Here is a 19,023-nt window from a genome sequence, read left to right on the forward strand (position 1 = left end):
CCCTAAAATCGTGATTGTATATTTCAACTTAAGGTGGGGTCTTTTTCCAGTAATGTGGAGATACAAAAAGAGGCCATTTAAGTTAGGCCTTTACCAATCACGAAAGAGGAAAGTTGTTTCCCGTCTTGACACCTAGGAGATCCAGTTCTGGCAAAAGGCTGTATAATTGTCGTACCTCAGGCAAATTGCACAAATGAATGTGTTTTCTCAGTTCATTTAAGAAAGCATCTTCCAAATCAACACATATAGATGTAAATCCTACATCCAACAAGGAATTTCTAACACCACCACAGCAGAGATCATCACGAGAGAAAGGAGAAAGGCGATTTCGGAAGGGGTTGTCATTCGCATCTCAGAGTGTAAATGACAGTGATGATAATAATACATTTCAAGTGTTAGATGAACTGTCCCTTGATGCAGACATGTATACTGATGATATAACAGAAACAATGTCACTCTTCAGAAGCAGTATTCAAAATGGCCTTTTCCCCCACTAACACCCCCCCCCCCCCCCACCCCCCTAAAAAAACAAAAAAACAAACGTTTCCTATGTATTATTTAAAGATACGCTAAAATGGCACTGTCACGGTAATTCATCCTGTATGAGGTATTCTGACGCCAACAAGGACTTGTTTTGGACAGGGAAATTGTTTTTGGAGGTCAGTTTATCAGATTCATGAGACGGTTTTCTCACCGGGATATATCCTGGACCACCTCACGGAGTTCAACCTGCACGTGCCAACTACAAGGTGGATAAAGGAAAGATACTTCCTTCATTATGACTTAGAATCAAGGATGTGACGGAACATGCTCTTAATTTGTTTTCGCCTGTGGCGATATTAATTGTTTTAGAGGGCCGTGTGCAGCCCCAATATGCACTTAAGCCCAGGTGGGCACTTTGTTACGTAATACCTCTGCGCGACGGTGGTCGAGCTGTTTTCAATACACACCCAGACCAGATGCGGAGGCCATGTGGCCAGTAGTTACGTAATACCTCCGCTAGTTCGGTACGATCGGGGTATTGCTGGCGAACTAGGCGACGACCAGTCTAGGCTTCTAAGAGAAAATTCCCGTCTTGGTCCCTGTGGAAATATCACTTGTAGGTATTCGGTACCGTGATGTACCCCCAGGCGATATTCGGTTTTGTAATAAATAGCTAGGATTTAGATTTATCGGGGAGAAACATAGGAAGGCTCCCAGGGAACGTTGTCCGTCCGGACTGGTAAATATTTTATTTCTGCTCTGTTGTATAACCTTGATGTGGTTGATGTGACTTTAAATATTTTAATACTGTATTATACCAATATTATTTAGACGGTGTTTCCGGTAATCTGACGAAGTAAACTGTAGGATTCATGGTTCTAATATTATTAAAGCTTAGCCAGTCATCCTAGAGGACCTAGGTAAACTGTAGGTACCAGTATTAATTCTGTATTACAAGGTTACTAAATGAGTAGATAAGGGTTAATTAAAAATTAACCAGTTAGGAATAGAGTTGTAATTCCTTTACTAATTAAGTTCCCCGGGAAGCGTTTCTCAATTATCACACGTGTGGGTGTTGTGTCACGGTGAAGTGATTAGAATATTGTGTAAACTAGATACCTAGAGATTAACTAATTAAGTGATCAGTTCTGGGTTGTTATTATTTGTTGTTGTTAATTAACTACTGCGGCAGTACATTTGTCAGCGTAGTATTAATACAGATTCCAAAGTGTATTGTGTTTTTGTTGTGTTTTCTAGTGAACTAAACGTGCTATAATAACATATAATTTATATATAGATTATCTCTGATCATACCTAGACGAGCCACGCGGGTATAACTGCTCGTTAAAGAGAGATCTAATAGATATACAGTTAGGAGAGATATTTGGATAATCGTGTTTTATTCAGTTACGGGTATTATAGGATCCCCGTGACAAAGGACAATATGCTCATGTGTTCAGATGTTACATGCAATTAAATTGTACACATAAACTAAGTTTCAACTATTCAAATGCGTTCTCATTTCTAAAAAAACCCCACCAACTCACCCAAGTATTGTTCGAGACTTATGAATGTTTATATAAAATTGGTTATGATTTGATTACATGTACATTTATATTCAAAGGCAGCCTGAATAGTACATTTATCCTATAACTGCTCGTGTTACATCAGTGACACTATGTGGTACCACTGGCAGCAGTAATGAAACATTTAGGTTATCACACCCCAGATGAGAAACATATCAGAGGTTTTGGATTGAATAAAAACGCATTGTGATGCAGTATTTTTAATGTCCTAATTTTTCTCTGTTTAGCTTGAAAAAGGAAACAACAAAATTCAGTAGAATGGCAACAGAAATGTAATGGAAATCCCCTCATTGATGAAATGTTTCTCAACTCGTGACGGTTGACTATCTTACTTTTATCACTCACGTCAGTTAATTTTCAAAACGTCACCTAAGGCCCATGTCTAAACTAACGAGAGTGAAATAAATACAATAATCAACCGCCAGTCGTTGTGGAACTGTTATGTACACAATACAACTACGTCATATTGTCATTAAATTTTGTTAAACACATTTGAAAACCTCCAGATGTAGGTCAAGGGTCAGAGTCAAGGTCACAGTGACTTATTCGAGATACACGGCATGTATCCATATACTAGGATTGGTGTTTTAGGTGTCTAGTGTGGGACTAATAACACACTAATACTACATGGCATTATAATGTCGATTTATTAAACAATATATAAAAAACTAGATAATTAATTCCAATGAATCTGGAAACGCGGTGTCCTTGGAGATGACTCCTAGTTGACAACACTCGTCCACGGTCAGTGCACTGGGCCCGCCTGGTCTGCCATGATGGACAACCACATGTCTGCGAAAAGCAGACCTTCCAGAGCATAGCTGGCCACAGTCTTCACAAACGTTTCTGAAAAACAAAATTTAGAACATACGATTAGGTGTCCTAAACCCGGGGTAGCAGACGAAGATATGCCTAAACTATAAGAAAATTCTTAGATGGATAATTATATAATGACTTTCCAAAACGTATTTGCTTAATTTATCTTCCAGGGTATACACACTTTCATCATGACACATTTTAAGTATATAAATATAAATCGTTTCCTTAAAATAACACAAAAAAACTTTGGTCATGTTTGTTTTGGCCGTCAAAACAACGAGGTTTTCTTCAATAGCTTTTTTGTGGTAGAACAAAATCGAGAATTACGTAAACAGATGGATAGAATATTCATTCTAGAGCCGTATCGCAATATTATTTTAATCAGAAAGGCATTTAGCAAGCAGCTGTAAGACAAACTGTACTCACCTTCGTGTATCGAAGCGAGGTTTATCCGCCATTTTGGTAGTGGTATACGAAGTTCAAGCATGTGGCATACGGTTTAGGTTGGACCCCTTGCTATATAACGAAAGATAAAAATCTGGGTATGCCCCCCCCCCCCCCCCCCCAAAAAAAAACACAACCCCACAACAAACAAACAAAAACAAACCAACAAAAAAACAAAAACAACAAACAAACTCTAGAGACTGTGCCCCTTCCAGGAGAGACTATACCCCACTCCAGATTTGGTTCCTACGTGCCTGGGAGTCGGGGGAGGGGGGGGGGGGGGGAGGAGGGAGGTGGTGTGTTAAGGGTAGTATTGGATGGCTAAGTAAATTACAATGAAACTAAATAAAGCACACGATAAACATTTCTTTCAGTGTATTATTGGAAGGACTTTCCGAGAACGGGCATGTTCTATATAGCAATTCTTGACACAACAACAAAGAAGATTCCAGGACCTATTATAATTCTCAGATCTTTTAAAATCAGCTCTTCTAATATTTGAACTTATTAAAAGGGTCAGGGGCGGGACGTAGTACAGTGGTAAAGCGTTCGCTTGATGCGCGGTCAGTCTGGGATCGATCCCCGTCGGTGGGCCCATTGGGCTATTTCTCGTTCCAGCCAGTGCTCCACGACTGGTGTAACAAAGGCCGTGGTATGTACTATCCTGTCTGTGGGATGGTGCATATAAAATATCCTTTGCTGCTAATCGTAAAGAGTAGCCCATGAAGTGGCGATAGCGGGTTTCCTGTCTCAATATCTGTGTGGTCCATAACCATTTGTCGGACGCCATATAACCAATGGGCCCACCGACGGGGATGTGGATAGAATGATACAAAAAGCTTCAGGTTAGCACATTTTGCACGAATATCTATCGTTTTTGCCGAATTTGAGGATTTGTTCCCGGTCTCGTACGCTTATGTAAGCCACAATCTCCCCGCCCCTGCGCGTGCTGTAACCTTATCGTGGTGCAGGGGTGTAACATTCTCTTTGAGAATGGCCAATACAGCACAAATTGAGTAAAAGTCCGTATCTATCTGTGATGTTTGTTTTTTTGCACGGTTCTTTACACTGTTTTTGTTTGACTGTTGGATTTTTATTATTGGTGTTGATCATCACTTTAGATTAGCATTTACCAGTCTGACACACAATGGCCGATGTATTTTTCGTGCTGGGGTGTCGTTAAACATCCATTCATTCACTCTCCCCGCTTCTGAACTATGTCATTATTTAGAACCAATGATACTGAATGGACCCATTGAATTTTCGCCTTTCCAGTCAGTACTCTAGTAGCATTTCAGTTATTGTACATAGAAAATACTCCCAAGTTGCTAATCAGGACATATGGAATGACAGTGAGTTTGTTCTCTAACTCGAGACTAAATATCACACTTACCAAACTGTCTTTGATTTATCATCAGGCCCAAGTTCAGCCAGCAAACGTTCGCGAACTACTTGATTGGTTCCCAACGTGGCCATTTGGTATACTGTAAAGCGCATAAACCAGTCTAGCGGACGTTTTTTTCGCTCGGTCTGGCTGAACGAAGCTCAGGTGTACTGAAAGTTTTTAAAAAATATATCCTAGACGATGGGGTCGCCGCATATTCATTCCCCCGACCCTATATCAATCTGGACCCACCACCGACATGCCGGATCATGTTTCAGCATCTTTTAGTTTGTATTACTCATTTAAACTATATAGATGAACAATGAACTTCCAGTTCGTGTGCAGGAATTTATGCAGGGGGAGGGGAGCTTTAAACGGTGGTGAAAGAAATGTATCATGGGGATGAGGGGGGGGAGGGTTGAGTCCTGGACGGAGGAACCGGCCGAGACCGGTACCTGTGCCCAGGACAGGCGTGCGCTACAATAGCTTGCTCTGAATGTGCACGTTAACCTTTTTGGCATTGACATTAGTCATATTCCCCGGACAATATATTGAAAAACAAAAATCTGCTAAGTATGTTTGAACCTAAAAATAGTCCATAATGTTAACTCCCTTGTTAATATTGATACGATTTACACGAAATTGCAACACAAATGTTTTATGCTACGGAAGTGCAGAATCAACTTTATTACATCAACCATTTATTGATTGATAGATCTCCATTTGGTATCATCAACAAGAACATCTATATCTATATATGTATATAATATATATATATATATATATATATATATATATATATATATATAGCTATATGTCTATATGTCTATGTACATGTACATGACATGTACATGTTACATGTACATGTATATATATATATATATATATAAATATATATATATATATATATATATATATATATATAATATAATCTATATAAGATATAATATCTATCTATATATATATGTATATATCTATCGGTATATATATATATATACTATATATGTATATATACATATATAAATATAATGGTATGTGTGTGTGTATGGTGTGTATGTGTGTTGTGTATATATATGTATATATATATATATATAATTATCTATATATATATATATATATATATGATATATAATATATATATATATATATCTATATCTATATATACACACACACACACACACGTATATACTATTGAAGATACATGTGCGCGTGTAGTTTGCAATTCATGCATATTACGTGTGTGTGTGTGTGTGTGGAGAGAGAGAGAGAGAGAGAGAGAGAGAGAGAGAGAGAGAGAGAGAGAGAGAGAGAGAGAGAGAGAGAGAGAGAGAGAGAAGAGAGACAGACAGAGACAGAGACAGAGACAGACAGATAGACAGACAGACAGAGAAACAACGGCTTCATTGTGTGCTGCAGGTTATCAGCCCGATTTCCTCCAGATTATGTTTCCAAAGACAGAACACCACAAACAGACCCCCCAAAAAGTCTCTTGACAAGAAAAGGAAAATAAGATATTTGTTTAAAAGTATCTTTTCAGAGAGAGAGAGAGAGAGAGAGAGAGAGAGAGAGAGAGAGAGAGAGAGAGAGAGAGAGAGAGAGAGAGAGAGAGAGAGAGAGAGAGAGAGAGAGAGCGACGGACAGAGAGAGACAGAGACAGAGAGATAGAGACAGACAGATGGAGAGACGGAAAGAACGAGGGAGAGGGACAGAAAGAGAGAGAGAGAGAGAGAGAGAGAGAGAGAGAGAGAGAGAGAGAGAGAGAGGGGGAGACAGAGAGAGACGGACATAGAGAAACAGAAAGAGACAAAGAGAGACAGTGAGAGGGGAGAGAGAGAGAGAGAGAGAGAGAGAGAGAGAGAGAGAGAGAGAGAGAGAGAGAGAGAGAGAGAGAGAGAGAGAGTCAGAGAGAGTCAGAGAGACAGTTGGAAAGAGAGAGAAAGAGAGAGAGAGAGAGAGAGAGAGAGAGAGAGAGAGAGAGAGAGAGAAAGAGAGAGAATAAAATAAAATAAAATAAAAATAAATAATTGTAAACAATAAAAATAAAAATAATAAACTGACGGCCTAGGACAGCGTGCTTGAACCGTAATTGTATATAAGCACGAACATAAGTTGAAATGAATAAATAATTAGTGCATTTCTGGGGCGAGACGTAACCCATTGGTAACGTGATCGCCTGATGCGCGGTCAGTCTAGGATCTATTCCCGTCGCTGGGGCCCAGTGCACCACGACTGGTATATCAAAGGCCGTGATAGGTGATGTCCTGTCTGCGGGATGGTACATAAAAACATCCCCTGCTACTAATGAAATATGTAGGGGGTTTCCTCTTTAAAACTATATCAATATTACCAAATGTTAATCCGATATCAATGTGCTCTAGTGGATAGCAGGGTTTTAAGTTTTATTTATATAATTCTAAATAATAATAATAATCTTATGCCATTTATCTCTGTCTTGTATTCTTTTTCTTCTCCTTCTTCCTTCTGATTCTCGTCCCTCATCTGCGCTTTTATCTCTGTTCATGTTTAAATATCGGATCATTAAATTTTTAATTTATATTATAGATCACTGTCCATGTTCAATTGTCAGTTTGTCCTTTTAATGGACATGTTTGAATAATTTGTTTCAATCTGTTCGTTCGAGTAAGTCGGTGTGCTCTGCTTGTATATCCTGACCCTATGTATACGAATGCATGTGTTGAATATGAGTGAATCAGTTTCTGTTTTGTTATTTTATAATAGCTTTTTGTTGTTGCTTTGTTGCTTAGAACATGGATATGTATGTAACGCAGTGAGACGGGCAGTCAGAGAGACATTTGGATAGCGGGCAGTCAAGACATTTGGAGAGATGGACAGTCAGTGAGACAGTTGGAGAGACGGTGAGAACGAGGGAGAGGGTAAGGTAGAGAGACAGAGACAGACAGTTGGAGAGACGGGGATGGAAAGGGAGGGAGGGAGAGAGAGAGAGAGAGAGAGAGAGAGAGAGAGAGAGAGAGAGAGAGAGAGAGAGAGAGAGAGAGAGAGAGAGAGAGAGAGAGAATTGGAGAGACTGGCAGGTGCAAGTGAGCACCAGCAGCCCGACCGTGGTCGGTAGCAGGCGGAGGGGGATAATGGTGCTATGGAATTTTGAATGGAGCAAGAATTATGCCAAAAGAGAAAAGGTGCGCAAGTTTGATTGAGGAATTTGGGTGCAATTTTGAACGGTCAGTCAAAAAGAAAGTTCCGGAGCTAATATAGGTTTTGACATTAGTGAATTGAGAGTAGCTCGTTAATTAGACCTCTATGATTCTGTGGTTGCCCATACGGCTCTTAAAAGTTGGAGAGATGGACACTCAGAGACAGTTGGAGAGATGGACAGTCAGAGAGACGGTGAGAGGGAGAGGGTGGGGTAGAGAGACAGAGACAGACAGTTAGAGAGACTGGGAGAGAGGGGGTGAGAGACAGAGACAGACAGACAGATGGAGAGACGGAGAGAACGAGAGAGAGACAGAGACAGAGAGAGACAGACATAGAGAAACAGAAAGGTACAAAGAGAGACAGTGAGACAGACAATCGGAGAGACGGATAGAGACAGAGAGACAGTCAGAGAGAAAGTTGGAAAGACAGAGAGAGAGAGAGAGACAGAGAGACAGACAGAAAGTGTATTTTGATTTATGAACCATCGGCTATTGGATGCCAAATATATGGTCATGTTGACACAGTCATAGAGATGAAACCCGCTACATTTTTCCATTAGCAGCAAGGGATCTTTTATAATAGTATGCCCCATCCCACAGACAGGACAGCACATACCACGGCCTTTGTTAAACCAGTTGTGGAGCACTGGCTGGAAAGAGAAATCCCACAAACAAAACCAGAATCGAACTATACAATTTTCTAGGATCCATGAAAGGGGAATTGGTATAAATCATCACGACGACGTGTCAACATCAAACACAAAGTAATCAAAGTTGTGGTTCAGTATTTTATTTCATTATTTCTTAGGTTTCACATTTTTTAAATAGACAATTGCTAAAACGGATTATTTATTTTTAAAGCGTTAACACGGACATATCGATCTAAAATTAACATTAACATTATCGGCAATATGAATTAATTTGGTCCATTGGAACCTACGCTTTTACACAACGACTTCACAAACGAACCCGTCATCGAATCCGTCACAAGGAATATACTCCCACTGAAAGGACGCCTGCGAGGTGACCGCAACACACAGCTTTGTGGAGTCAGGGACACTCGTGCTGGCAATGTCGCTGTAGGTGAACGAAGAATTGTCATGTAACCAGTATGGTTTTTCCTTAATGGGGTCGTACATGCCTCCAATTAGTAGCCTTGGCCCGACGTTGGCTGAAACCGAGAAAGAACATCAAACTGTTAAACCGTACAGTAAATTACTGGCAGCAAAGTTAAAAGCTCATATAGACTGGATGCGGCGCGTGCGTGCGGTGCGGTAAACAAAAATAAATTATCGAAATACATTACTTTCAACGAAAGCATCTATAGTCCTTCCCACAGGTAACGCCTTTTTTCAAACTATGGATTTTACTGCAAGTTAGTGGCAAAGCGCTCGCTCAATGCGCGGTCGGTCTGGATCGATCCCCGTCGGTGGGCCCCTTGGGCTATTTCTCGTTCCAGCCAGTGCACCACGACTGATATATCAAAGGCCGTGGTATGTACTACCCTGTCTGTGGGATGGTGCATATAAAAGAACCCTTGCTGCTAATCGAACAGAGTAGCCCATGAAGTGGCGACAGCGGGTTTCCTCTATCAATATCTGTGTAGTCCTTAACCATATGCCTGATGCCATATAATCCTAAATAAAATATGTTAAGTGTGTCATTAAATACAACATTTTGTTTTTTACTGCAAGTTATTTAATTCTGAGCCGATTTTTTTCTACACTGCACACAAAAAATAGTCTCTGTTATTGTTATTTTCAAAACATTTTTGTAGGAGGATGGGAGGGACTATAGATTGGATGTCTGTGATGATTGCGTCTGTCAAGTACCCGCTGCAGCCGGAACGCAGGTGGTGTATACCCTCAAAACATAACGCACAGCCGCAGACAGTCGGACCGCACGCACGCGACGCGCACAGTCTTATGAGCCATTTCAGCTAAAACAAAACGGAAATACATAAAGATGTATCCTAACCGGACGCGTGCAAACCCAGCGATTGTTTTTAGAAACCATTGATTGCTGCTCCTAGCCGCACGCGTATGGCGCGACATATTGATGTAGTTGAGCGCAATACCGATAGGAATTGTTTCTATTTTTTGTCGCGCGACACTAGCGACAAACATATATTAACTAATCAAACAACTTTAAAGCTGTATCCTAAAGCTGTATTTCAATTGCAGTATCCTAACTGGACGCGTGCAACGCGACACATTTATCCGTCGCTCCGTACGCATGCGGTTAGGATACGGCGATTCAAATCAATGATTTCTAAAATAATCGCTCGTATCGCTCGCGGCTGGTTAGGATACAGCTTTACCGGCCGCGCGCAACGCGAGCGATGCGAGCGATTATTTTAGAAATCATTGATTTCTATTGCCGTATCCTAACCGCACGCGTGCGACACGACATAACAATCTGTCACGTCGCGCGCGTGCAGTTAGGATGCTTCAATTGAAATTAGTGGATTCTAAAAAAAATCGCTCGCGTCTCTCGCGTCACACGCGGCCGGTTAGGATGCACCTTTACTTGGCGTTTTTAACTGATGATAACAATTTAAAAAAACAAAGACTGTCGTCTTGGTCGCGTCTGGTTAGGATATAAATATAATCGCGTCGTTTGCATCGCTCGCGCCGCACGAGTCCGGTTAAGCTGTATCCGTACGCGTGGGGTTAGGATACGGCAATTGAAATCAATAGAATCAATCGAATCTTGTCATTTATTTATTTATTTATTTATATTTTTACAATGTACCTCATATGCCGTTGAATTACGGCCAGAGTGTAAATCAAGTTCAGTTCAGTTTCTACAAAAAATCGCTCGCGTCCGGTTAAGATACAGCTTTAGTTTCAGTGACAACATCTAGGCTGGATGCGTGCGATGTGTGCGTCGACAAAGTGCATGCGGTCAGCCGGAACGTAGTTTGCGTATATGCCCAAAACGTAAGTTTCAGACGCATCAAACGAAACAGTCGAACATCACGCACGCGACCATTAATCTGTCGCATCGCATGCGTGCGGTTAGGATGCGACGTGATAATATTTATATCCTAAAGTTGTATCCTAACCGGACGCGAGCGACGCGAACGACACGACACTGTTTATATCCTAACCAGACGCGACCATAACGACAGTCTTCTTTTTAAAAATTTTATCAACAGTTGAAACCGCCAAGTAAAAGTTGTTTGATTAGTTAATATGTTTGTCGCTCGTGTCGCGTGACGAAACATAGAAACAATTCCTATCGGTATTGTGTCGCGCGCTCGACTACATCAATCTGTCGCGCCGTACGCGTGCGGTTAGGATGCAGCAATTGAAATCAATGGTTTCTAAAAAAAAAAATCTTTAGCTTTAGAGAGGAAACCCGCTACATTTTTTCCATTTGTAGCAAGGGATATTTTATATGCATCATCCCACAGACAGTATATAACATACCACGGTCTTTGATATACCAGTGGTGGTGCACTGGCTGGAACGAGAAATAGCCCAATGGGCCCACTGACGGGGATCGATCCCAAACCGACCGCGCATCAAGCGGGCGCTTTCACCACTGGGCTACGTCCCGCCCCTGAAATGAATAAATGACAGATAGGTAGACACAGACAAATACCAGTATGCTTCCTGATAAATTCTTGGAGAAGAGCATTTTTCATGAATGTGTCAAGGACAATCATTCTGCCTCCAAAACTCTGGCAGAATGTCTTCTTCTCTTGAAAAGTGGTCAAACCAAATCCACTTGCTCTACAAGTATAGTCACGCACATCTTCTGACACTCCGTGGCTAGCAGGATAAATATATCTCCATGACAAGCCGCTGAAACAATGGAAACGATGATAAATGACACAACTTTAATTATAGCATATATACGTAATGTCAGAAAATAAATACACTTTTATTTTTATACAGTTGTTGCGCAATATACACAAGCGGTTAAAACTAATGTAGGGTATCCCCCCCCCCCCCCAAAAAAAAAAGGGAACTGCGATTTTCAGCAAAAAAAATAGTGTTCCTAATAAAAAAAAAAGTTAATTACGTCTCTTAATTGGTATGTAAGCAGGTAGATTAAATGTGAGGTGCCACACATTTTTTGGTAGACTGCTCGGGTGTGTTGATAAGCTGCTTATATCAGTTTTATTAGTAACCGTTAATATTATCGGCAACTGTAATTGATTTGGTACATTGGAACCCAGAGACAAATATGCAATTGCTGGTGATAATGGTGTGATTATCGAGAATGCTGTCCCAGGTGCCAAATTAATTCACGAATCTGTTGAAGAGCACGCGCATTTTGAACTAAAGAGGTAGCTGAAGTGTCGTGGGTTGAACTGTACGGCAAAAAGATATTACTGTCAACTGACATAACGAAGTTTGCTAACCCGACAGTTGCGTTGTAATTTTCCAAACTCCCGACTTATAGACCGTGGACCCACTATCTGACTAAGTATAGTGAGTCAATGAATTTGAAATGTCCTGAGTATTACAAACATCGTATATGAAAAAACTGCATGGCAATGTTGAAGTTAGCATGCATACTTATTTTGAACAGGTTTAAGACCAAAGTATGAATGCTATTCATGCTAAATTACATGTTCATAACAAACCACAAAGCAATGCAATATATGTGGTATGGATATAGTACCAGGGGTATACTCACCAGCAAAAGTTACACAGTTCCCGATATACGTTATTCTCTATGTACATTTGTATATATATACATACCGAACCTAAAACATTGTGATCCTTTTATTATTGTATTGTATTTAATATCTGAGGGCAGCATTACTTAAATATGGTGCAGTACATGCTGTCTAAACCATTTACATGGATATTTTGAATATTTTTTATATTACACACAAGTCTAACAAACATAAAAAGTGAAATTACATACCATTCTAGGCAAGTCTGCATTACATATACAATTTATCTATCTCACAACAGTTCATCTTACAATGGCTAGTTTTTTTTGTTGCTTTTTGTAATATTTTAGAATTGCAGTTCTATTTATATTATGCTTAACTTATGTTTTGGTGTATATAATTGATATCTACATAGATATTGTCATCAGGCAAATATCTAGCATTATAAAAATGTAACTTTAATTCCCAATTCTCAATCATTTTATGTGACCCAAATATGATATATGTGAAGTTTACTATTTTCTATTTCTACATCCTTTCTTTTATTCTATAAAGTAGATGTTAATAACAATTACAAAACAATATAATATGAGGTATGAATAATTCTATACTTCTCAAAATAAGTTACTAGTAAGCAATGTATTAATTTCTATGTATATACACATACTTAGGATTACCTGAAGCTTTTATTATTAAAAAAAACAAATAGACCTGGCTTTTTTAACATATTGAGGCTTCATTATTCAAATGTGGTTCAGTATATGGAGTTTATATACAATGTTCACAAATTTATGAAGATGTCTCTCTGTTCTTAGTACCAGCCAATTATAAGTACCTTTCCTCAGCATGTGTGTTAAAACATTTACAATTCATCTATCTCACAGAAGCTTGTCGTATTTTTAAAAACATATTTGTATTTAAATTGTGCTTAATTTATGCTTAGGTTTATATAATTGACATCAGATATAGTCATCAGGCATATCTAGCACTTGACTTTCTTTCCTTTTTCAGTCTTATCATCTGACTCAAATATAATGTCTATTATGTTCACAATATCTGTAAAAAAATATATTCCTCTGGGCCTTTGCTCTTGTTCCTCCCTCAATATGTCAACAGCTCTTGCATTATCAGATCACAAACCATCCAATTCAGCTTCAATATTTCTTTGGACATTTCTCAGCCATTTCTATGTGGTTGAGGAATACCCTGGACCTTGTGATATGACTAATATGAGACCATGGCAATTTGGTCTCTTCCCATTTGCTCTATTGGTACAGCATATTTTCAGGGAATATCTACTGGATGGGAGGTTTGCAACTAATCCACAGTAGCATAATAACAGCATTTGTGGTTTGGCACTAAATTTCTCATGTGAAAGGGGTTCTTCCAAGCCACACTTGATGAAGAAATCCCTACAAAGGTCTTAAGAGACTGGAAGACCTTTTAAATGAAAAAAAGAAAACTCTGCCCTCAGCTTCTTGGGAAGAGGGTTCTATTTGTGAGACAAAGTACATGTTTCAAATGCAAACCATGTCTGGGGGTGTTGTAAAGTACACAAGAAGATACAGAAACAAAGATTATACTTCAATGTCTGTACATTGCTGCCAGTTCACCATCCCAGATACGAAATTTTCTATACACTCAACTTGGCAACAAGAGGCATCTTATAGATGTGCACAGCATCATTAAGGATGCAGGGAAGACACCAACTAGCAATGCCAGCTGTGCTTGCCATTACTGGCTATGATACCAACAGTGCTTTTATGCAGAATGGAAAACTGGAGGTTTTGAATATTCTCAAGGAACACCAAGACTTCCTTGAAATGTTGTTAGCTCATGAAGTTCAGCAAAAATTGATGTTCATATATATTTAAGAAGCAGATCATTTGATATACCTTCTCTATGGGAGTGCAGGTGCGAATAACATACAAAAACATCATGACTTGAGAAATATCTGGAAATGTTTGTTGCCAAACCAAGGATGATAATATTGAACTACAGTAGAGTGTAAATCAGCCTTCTCCACTCTACTCTACATGTATGTATTCACTGAGAATGCTCTGACAATGCACATAAAGAGAACAAATTGCCAAGTTGTCATTTGGTATCAGTCATGCCAGGCTATTCCTCAACCAAATTGTCATATGGTTGAGAAATTTTAGAAGGAACACTAGAGATGAAATAGTGATATTATACTAGGAGCGCTGATGGACATACTGATGGAGGAACCAGAGCAGAGTCTGTAGAAGGAGAATACCAGAAATTGTGAACATGACGGACATATTTTAATTGCATGAAAATGCAAAGGAATATGAAAGGAAGTCAAAACTTTCTTAGACAATATTTGATGTAGAAACTAATTATACCCACCTGAGCATAAGTTAAGCACAATGGAAATATAAAGGCAAATCTAAAAATATTACAAACACAGACTAGTATAAGATGAACTTTTGTGAGATAAAAGACTTGTACATGTAATGCAAAAGAAATTATGGTAGGTACACAAAACTGATGCTTTAAATTTTTAACACTGGTGTTTAGTAAAGAGGGACATATTCATAATATTGATGCACATACATGTATACTCAACAAAATTAATTAAGGGCTAGTAAACTTTCTTATATTATAATATAATTCTTTGTTACTGTCATATTATTTTAGCATGTTTTGGTCATATATATGGCTTCTATACATTGTTTCAGTAACGTTTACTGGTTATACACACACAAAAAAACCACTTGGTATTTCACATACTTATGAAAAATATTGAAATGAGCATTAGGCAAGTATTGTTACACATTTGTTCAGAATGTTTTTTGTTATTGTGTTCCCTCAAAATTGTTATTTAAGTCATTAAGTTCAAGAATATGCCACATTGCTGACAACTTTCAACGGAAGAAGTTGTATTTTCCCCCATATTTAAAGAAAAATGCTAAAATATCTATTGGACCTTAATTAATTTTGTTGAGTATAGTATAGGCAGATATACTGAACCATATTTGAATAATGCTGGCCCCAATATATTAAATACAGTGCAATTTTTAATAGTAAAAAGGTTCAAGCAGCCCAAAATATGTGTAAATATAGAAAATAATGCATTTCAGGCATTGCTTAACTTTTGCCGATGAGTATATCATTATTCATATCACATATTGCATTGTTATTTGGTTTGTTAATATTAACATCTAGTATAGGATGAATATCATTCATTTTGGCCTTATATCTGTTAAAAATGTATATGGATGACAACTTTATCACTATATTTAATTTTTCAATATAATGTTTTGGGGACAAAATGTGCAACGGTACCCCCATTCAAATGGCGATATTTTTTTAATCCACCAACATTTTTGCTGCAGACAAGCAGATATTAAATTCATATATAATGAGGTATCTAAAAATACTTGTCTCCAAAAATCCCTGGGGGGTGGGGGGTGGGGTGGTGTTGAGGGTTTCGATATCTGGCCCATGGACTATTACATCTGGTGTACTTCGATTAACAACTAACGGCTTATATGACAAGAATCGAGTTTTTCATTTCATTTCAACTTATTTTCGTGGTACCGAGCTTCGAACCCTGTACCTACCATCCTTATGCCCGATGGCTTAACCACGACACCACCGAGGCCTGTGAGAATCGAGTTGCAAGAGCGTTCAGAATAGCAACTGGACAGTCGTAGAAGTCGTGAGAGCAGAACGTCTAGCATTACACTCCCTTCATCCATTCATTTATTTACTTTTAACTTATATTCATACCTATATCTAATTAAGGTTCAAGCACGCTGTCCTGGGTACACACCTCAGCTATCTGGGCTATCTATCCAGGACAGTGGGTTAGTTGTTAGTGGTTAATGAGAAAATGAGTAGGAAGAGGGTGTAGTGGTCCTACACCTACACAGTGAATCGAAAAACTCGCTCTAGGTGGGAGCTGGTACAGGGCTGCCAACATAAGCATACGAGACAGGGGGCGGGGGGGGGGGGGGGGGGACTGCCCCCCCCCCCCCCCCCCCCCCCCCCCCCCCCAGTTCTGGAGCAAAACCTCATATTCGGAGAATATGCACACCAGGTCAAATGCCTTGATTGTCCCTTCCTTTAAACACGTCTGGGACATGATAGGGAGACGTGTGCGTCAACGTCAAAAACCGCCGACCACGTTAGCGGAACTTGGTCAGGCGCTGCAAGAGGAGTGGAGCAGACTCCCTCAAATGGCCACTGGGAGACTCATACGCAGTATGCCTCGACGACTGAATGAATGCCTGACACATTGTGGCGGTATCACCCACTACTGATAAAAAAAAACCCACGTCAACATTCAAATTTCACTTCTGACCCCAATCGTCCTTCAAGATCTTTGGTGGTCATAAAACCTACTGTAATACTGAACTACCGGTTGTAATGTTTGCCCAATTAATTCACTAGTATTATATAACCGATTCCCCACAGCTAATATACCGTACAATTTTGGCAATTGTAAATTCTTATTAGAGTTCCCCTACGTTTTTTGAAGAGTATATTAAATGGTTTGAAGAACAACTTATGCCTTCTTTACCAGAGCCTTCTGTCATCGTAATGGATAATGCTAGCTATCACAACAAAATAACAGATAACACGATGTCCTACACTTAACGCCAAGAAGAACGACACACAGTCGTGGCTACGAACCATGAAAATACCTTTTGAGAATAACAGGACAAAACCAGTTCTTTATGATCTTGTGAAAAGTAACACATGTGCACCGCAGTTCATGGTCACTTAAAAGCATTAGTCCGTACCGCTCAGTCCGAGGTAGGAACAGCATTGTACTTAGGACCACGGTAAGAAAGACATTATTCAAATATAGATAGATATTTGTATTTGTAGTTATTGTAGTTAGATAGATATTTATAGGTAGACTTATAGGTAGACTTACGCTGATATTATTCAAATTTAGATAGATATTTGTATTTGTAGTTATTGTAGTTAGATAGATATTTATAGGTAGACTTACGCCGATACTTGTGGTAAAATACTTAGCGATAGATTAATATTTTAACTTTCCCTTGTGTGTATTTATGCTATAGTTAATAAGCACTTAAAAACCATAAAATATTTTCTTAACAGTTATATATTAGTACTTAATTAAACAAAAACCTAAACGAAATAAAATAGAAATAGATAGAAATAAAAATGGATGCCAACAACGCAACCGGCGAAACCAAAACCAAAGGGCCTAACCCGCAACAAGAAGAAAATAACATCATAAAAGTCAACATAATAATGGATAGCCCCGTTAAAAGTGTAGCCTCCACCGCCCACCCCCAATCCCCCACCCCTCCACCTACCACTCGATCTTGCCACCCCTCGCGCTAACAGGAAAACAACGATAAAACCCCCCAAAATAAACAGCGACGTTGAATTTGTCCCGATCAACCCAAAAAGGGACGATATTGAACAAACCATTAAACTGGCCTCTAAATCAGCAGTAAATAGTGCCCCCAATACCCCTCGCACTGCCGCCAAAAGGAAGTGCGAGTTAAACCTCAGTAAGGAAGATTCAGACGTTGAGGACACGGAGGACAGAGCCAACGAAATAGACCAAATCCGCCCCGAGGTGCTATTAACCAACAGATTTGAGATACTATCAAACACGCGCATACACACAAAAAAACTAAAACACAAGCACACAAACAAGCACCACACCCAGGCATTCGGCAGATATTAATCAACGGGCAGAACCCAACACTCTACGAATACATCTTTTGGCAGAAAACAATAACGAACATGACAAGCACTACAGCAATGTTTTATCATACACAAACAAACAACCGAAATAATAAATGGTATCCCACAAGGCTCGGTCCTATCACCAACCTTATTCAATATATTTATCAACGACATAACTAAAGCACTCGATGCTAAAGTAAAATTAAATCAACCACTCCACTAAATACAGCACTGTTCGCTGATGACTGCGCCATTTGGCGCACAGGCAGAATAACCAAAAATCTATTTAGCCTAATGCAAAACGATATGAATAAATTAAATAATGGGCCCAGGATTGGGGCATCAAACTATCGGAAACCAAAACAGTCTGTATGCTATTCAATAAAGTCAACTCAGCCGATAATCACCAAATAACTTCAAATAATAAACCAATCCCAAGAGTCAAAAATTTTTAATTCCTAGGAGTCACATTCGACCTTTAGTGACCATATAAACAATATAATCAGACAATCTAAAAATACACTAAACTTACTAAGAGCAATCTCAGGCACTAGTTGGGGGGGGGGGGGGGGGGGGGGGGCGCAAACGGAAGCAATGCTTATGGTTTACAAAGCATGTATACTCTCCAGGATAGACTATGGAGCCCAAGCCTACAGCTGCGCCGACCCAAAATTACTTCAAAAATTAGATGTTATCCAAAACCAAGCACTAAGAACAATAGCTAAAGTTCCACGTAATACTAGCGGCCAAAGCTTAGAAGTAGAATTTAACATCATGCCACTTAAATACCGCCGC

At 39.3% G+C, this 19,023-nt stretch overlaps 1 long non-coding RNA gene across 1 annotated transcript in view; it reads right to left on the reverse strand.

Moving 5' to 3' along the window:
• Positions 1-8,682: 8,682 nt before the first annotated feature.
• LOC121389268 overlaps positions 8,683-19,023 on the reverse strand; it is a 29,164-nt gene continuing 18,823 nt past the window's right edge. The window contains exons 5-6 of the long non-coding RNA XR_005960049.1: positions 11,499-11,701; positions 8,683-9,060 (exon numbers count right to left, since the gene is read on the reverse strand). This is a non-coding gene — a long non-coding RNA (uncharacterized LOC121389268). The remainder of the gene's footprint in view (positions 9,061-11,498; positions 11,702-19,023) is intronic.

The sequence above is a fragment of the Gigantopelta aegis genome, chromosome 3 (genome assembly GCF_016097555.1).
Source record: "Gigantopelta aegis isolate Gae_Host chromosome 3, Gae_host_genome, whole genome shotgun sequence".
In the NCBI taxonomy this organism is placed as follows: domain Eukaryota; kingdom Metazoa; phylum Mollusca; class Gastropoda; order Neomphalida; family Peltospiridae; genus Gigantopelta; species Gigantopelta aegis.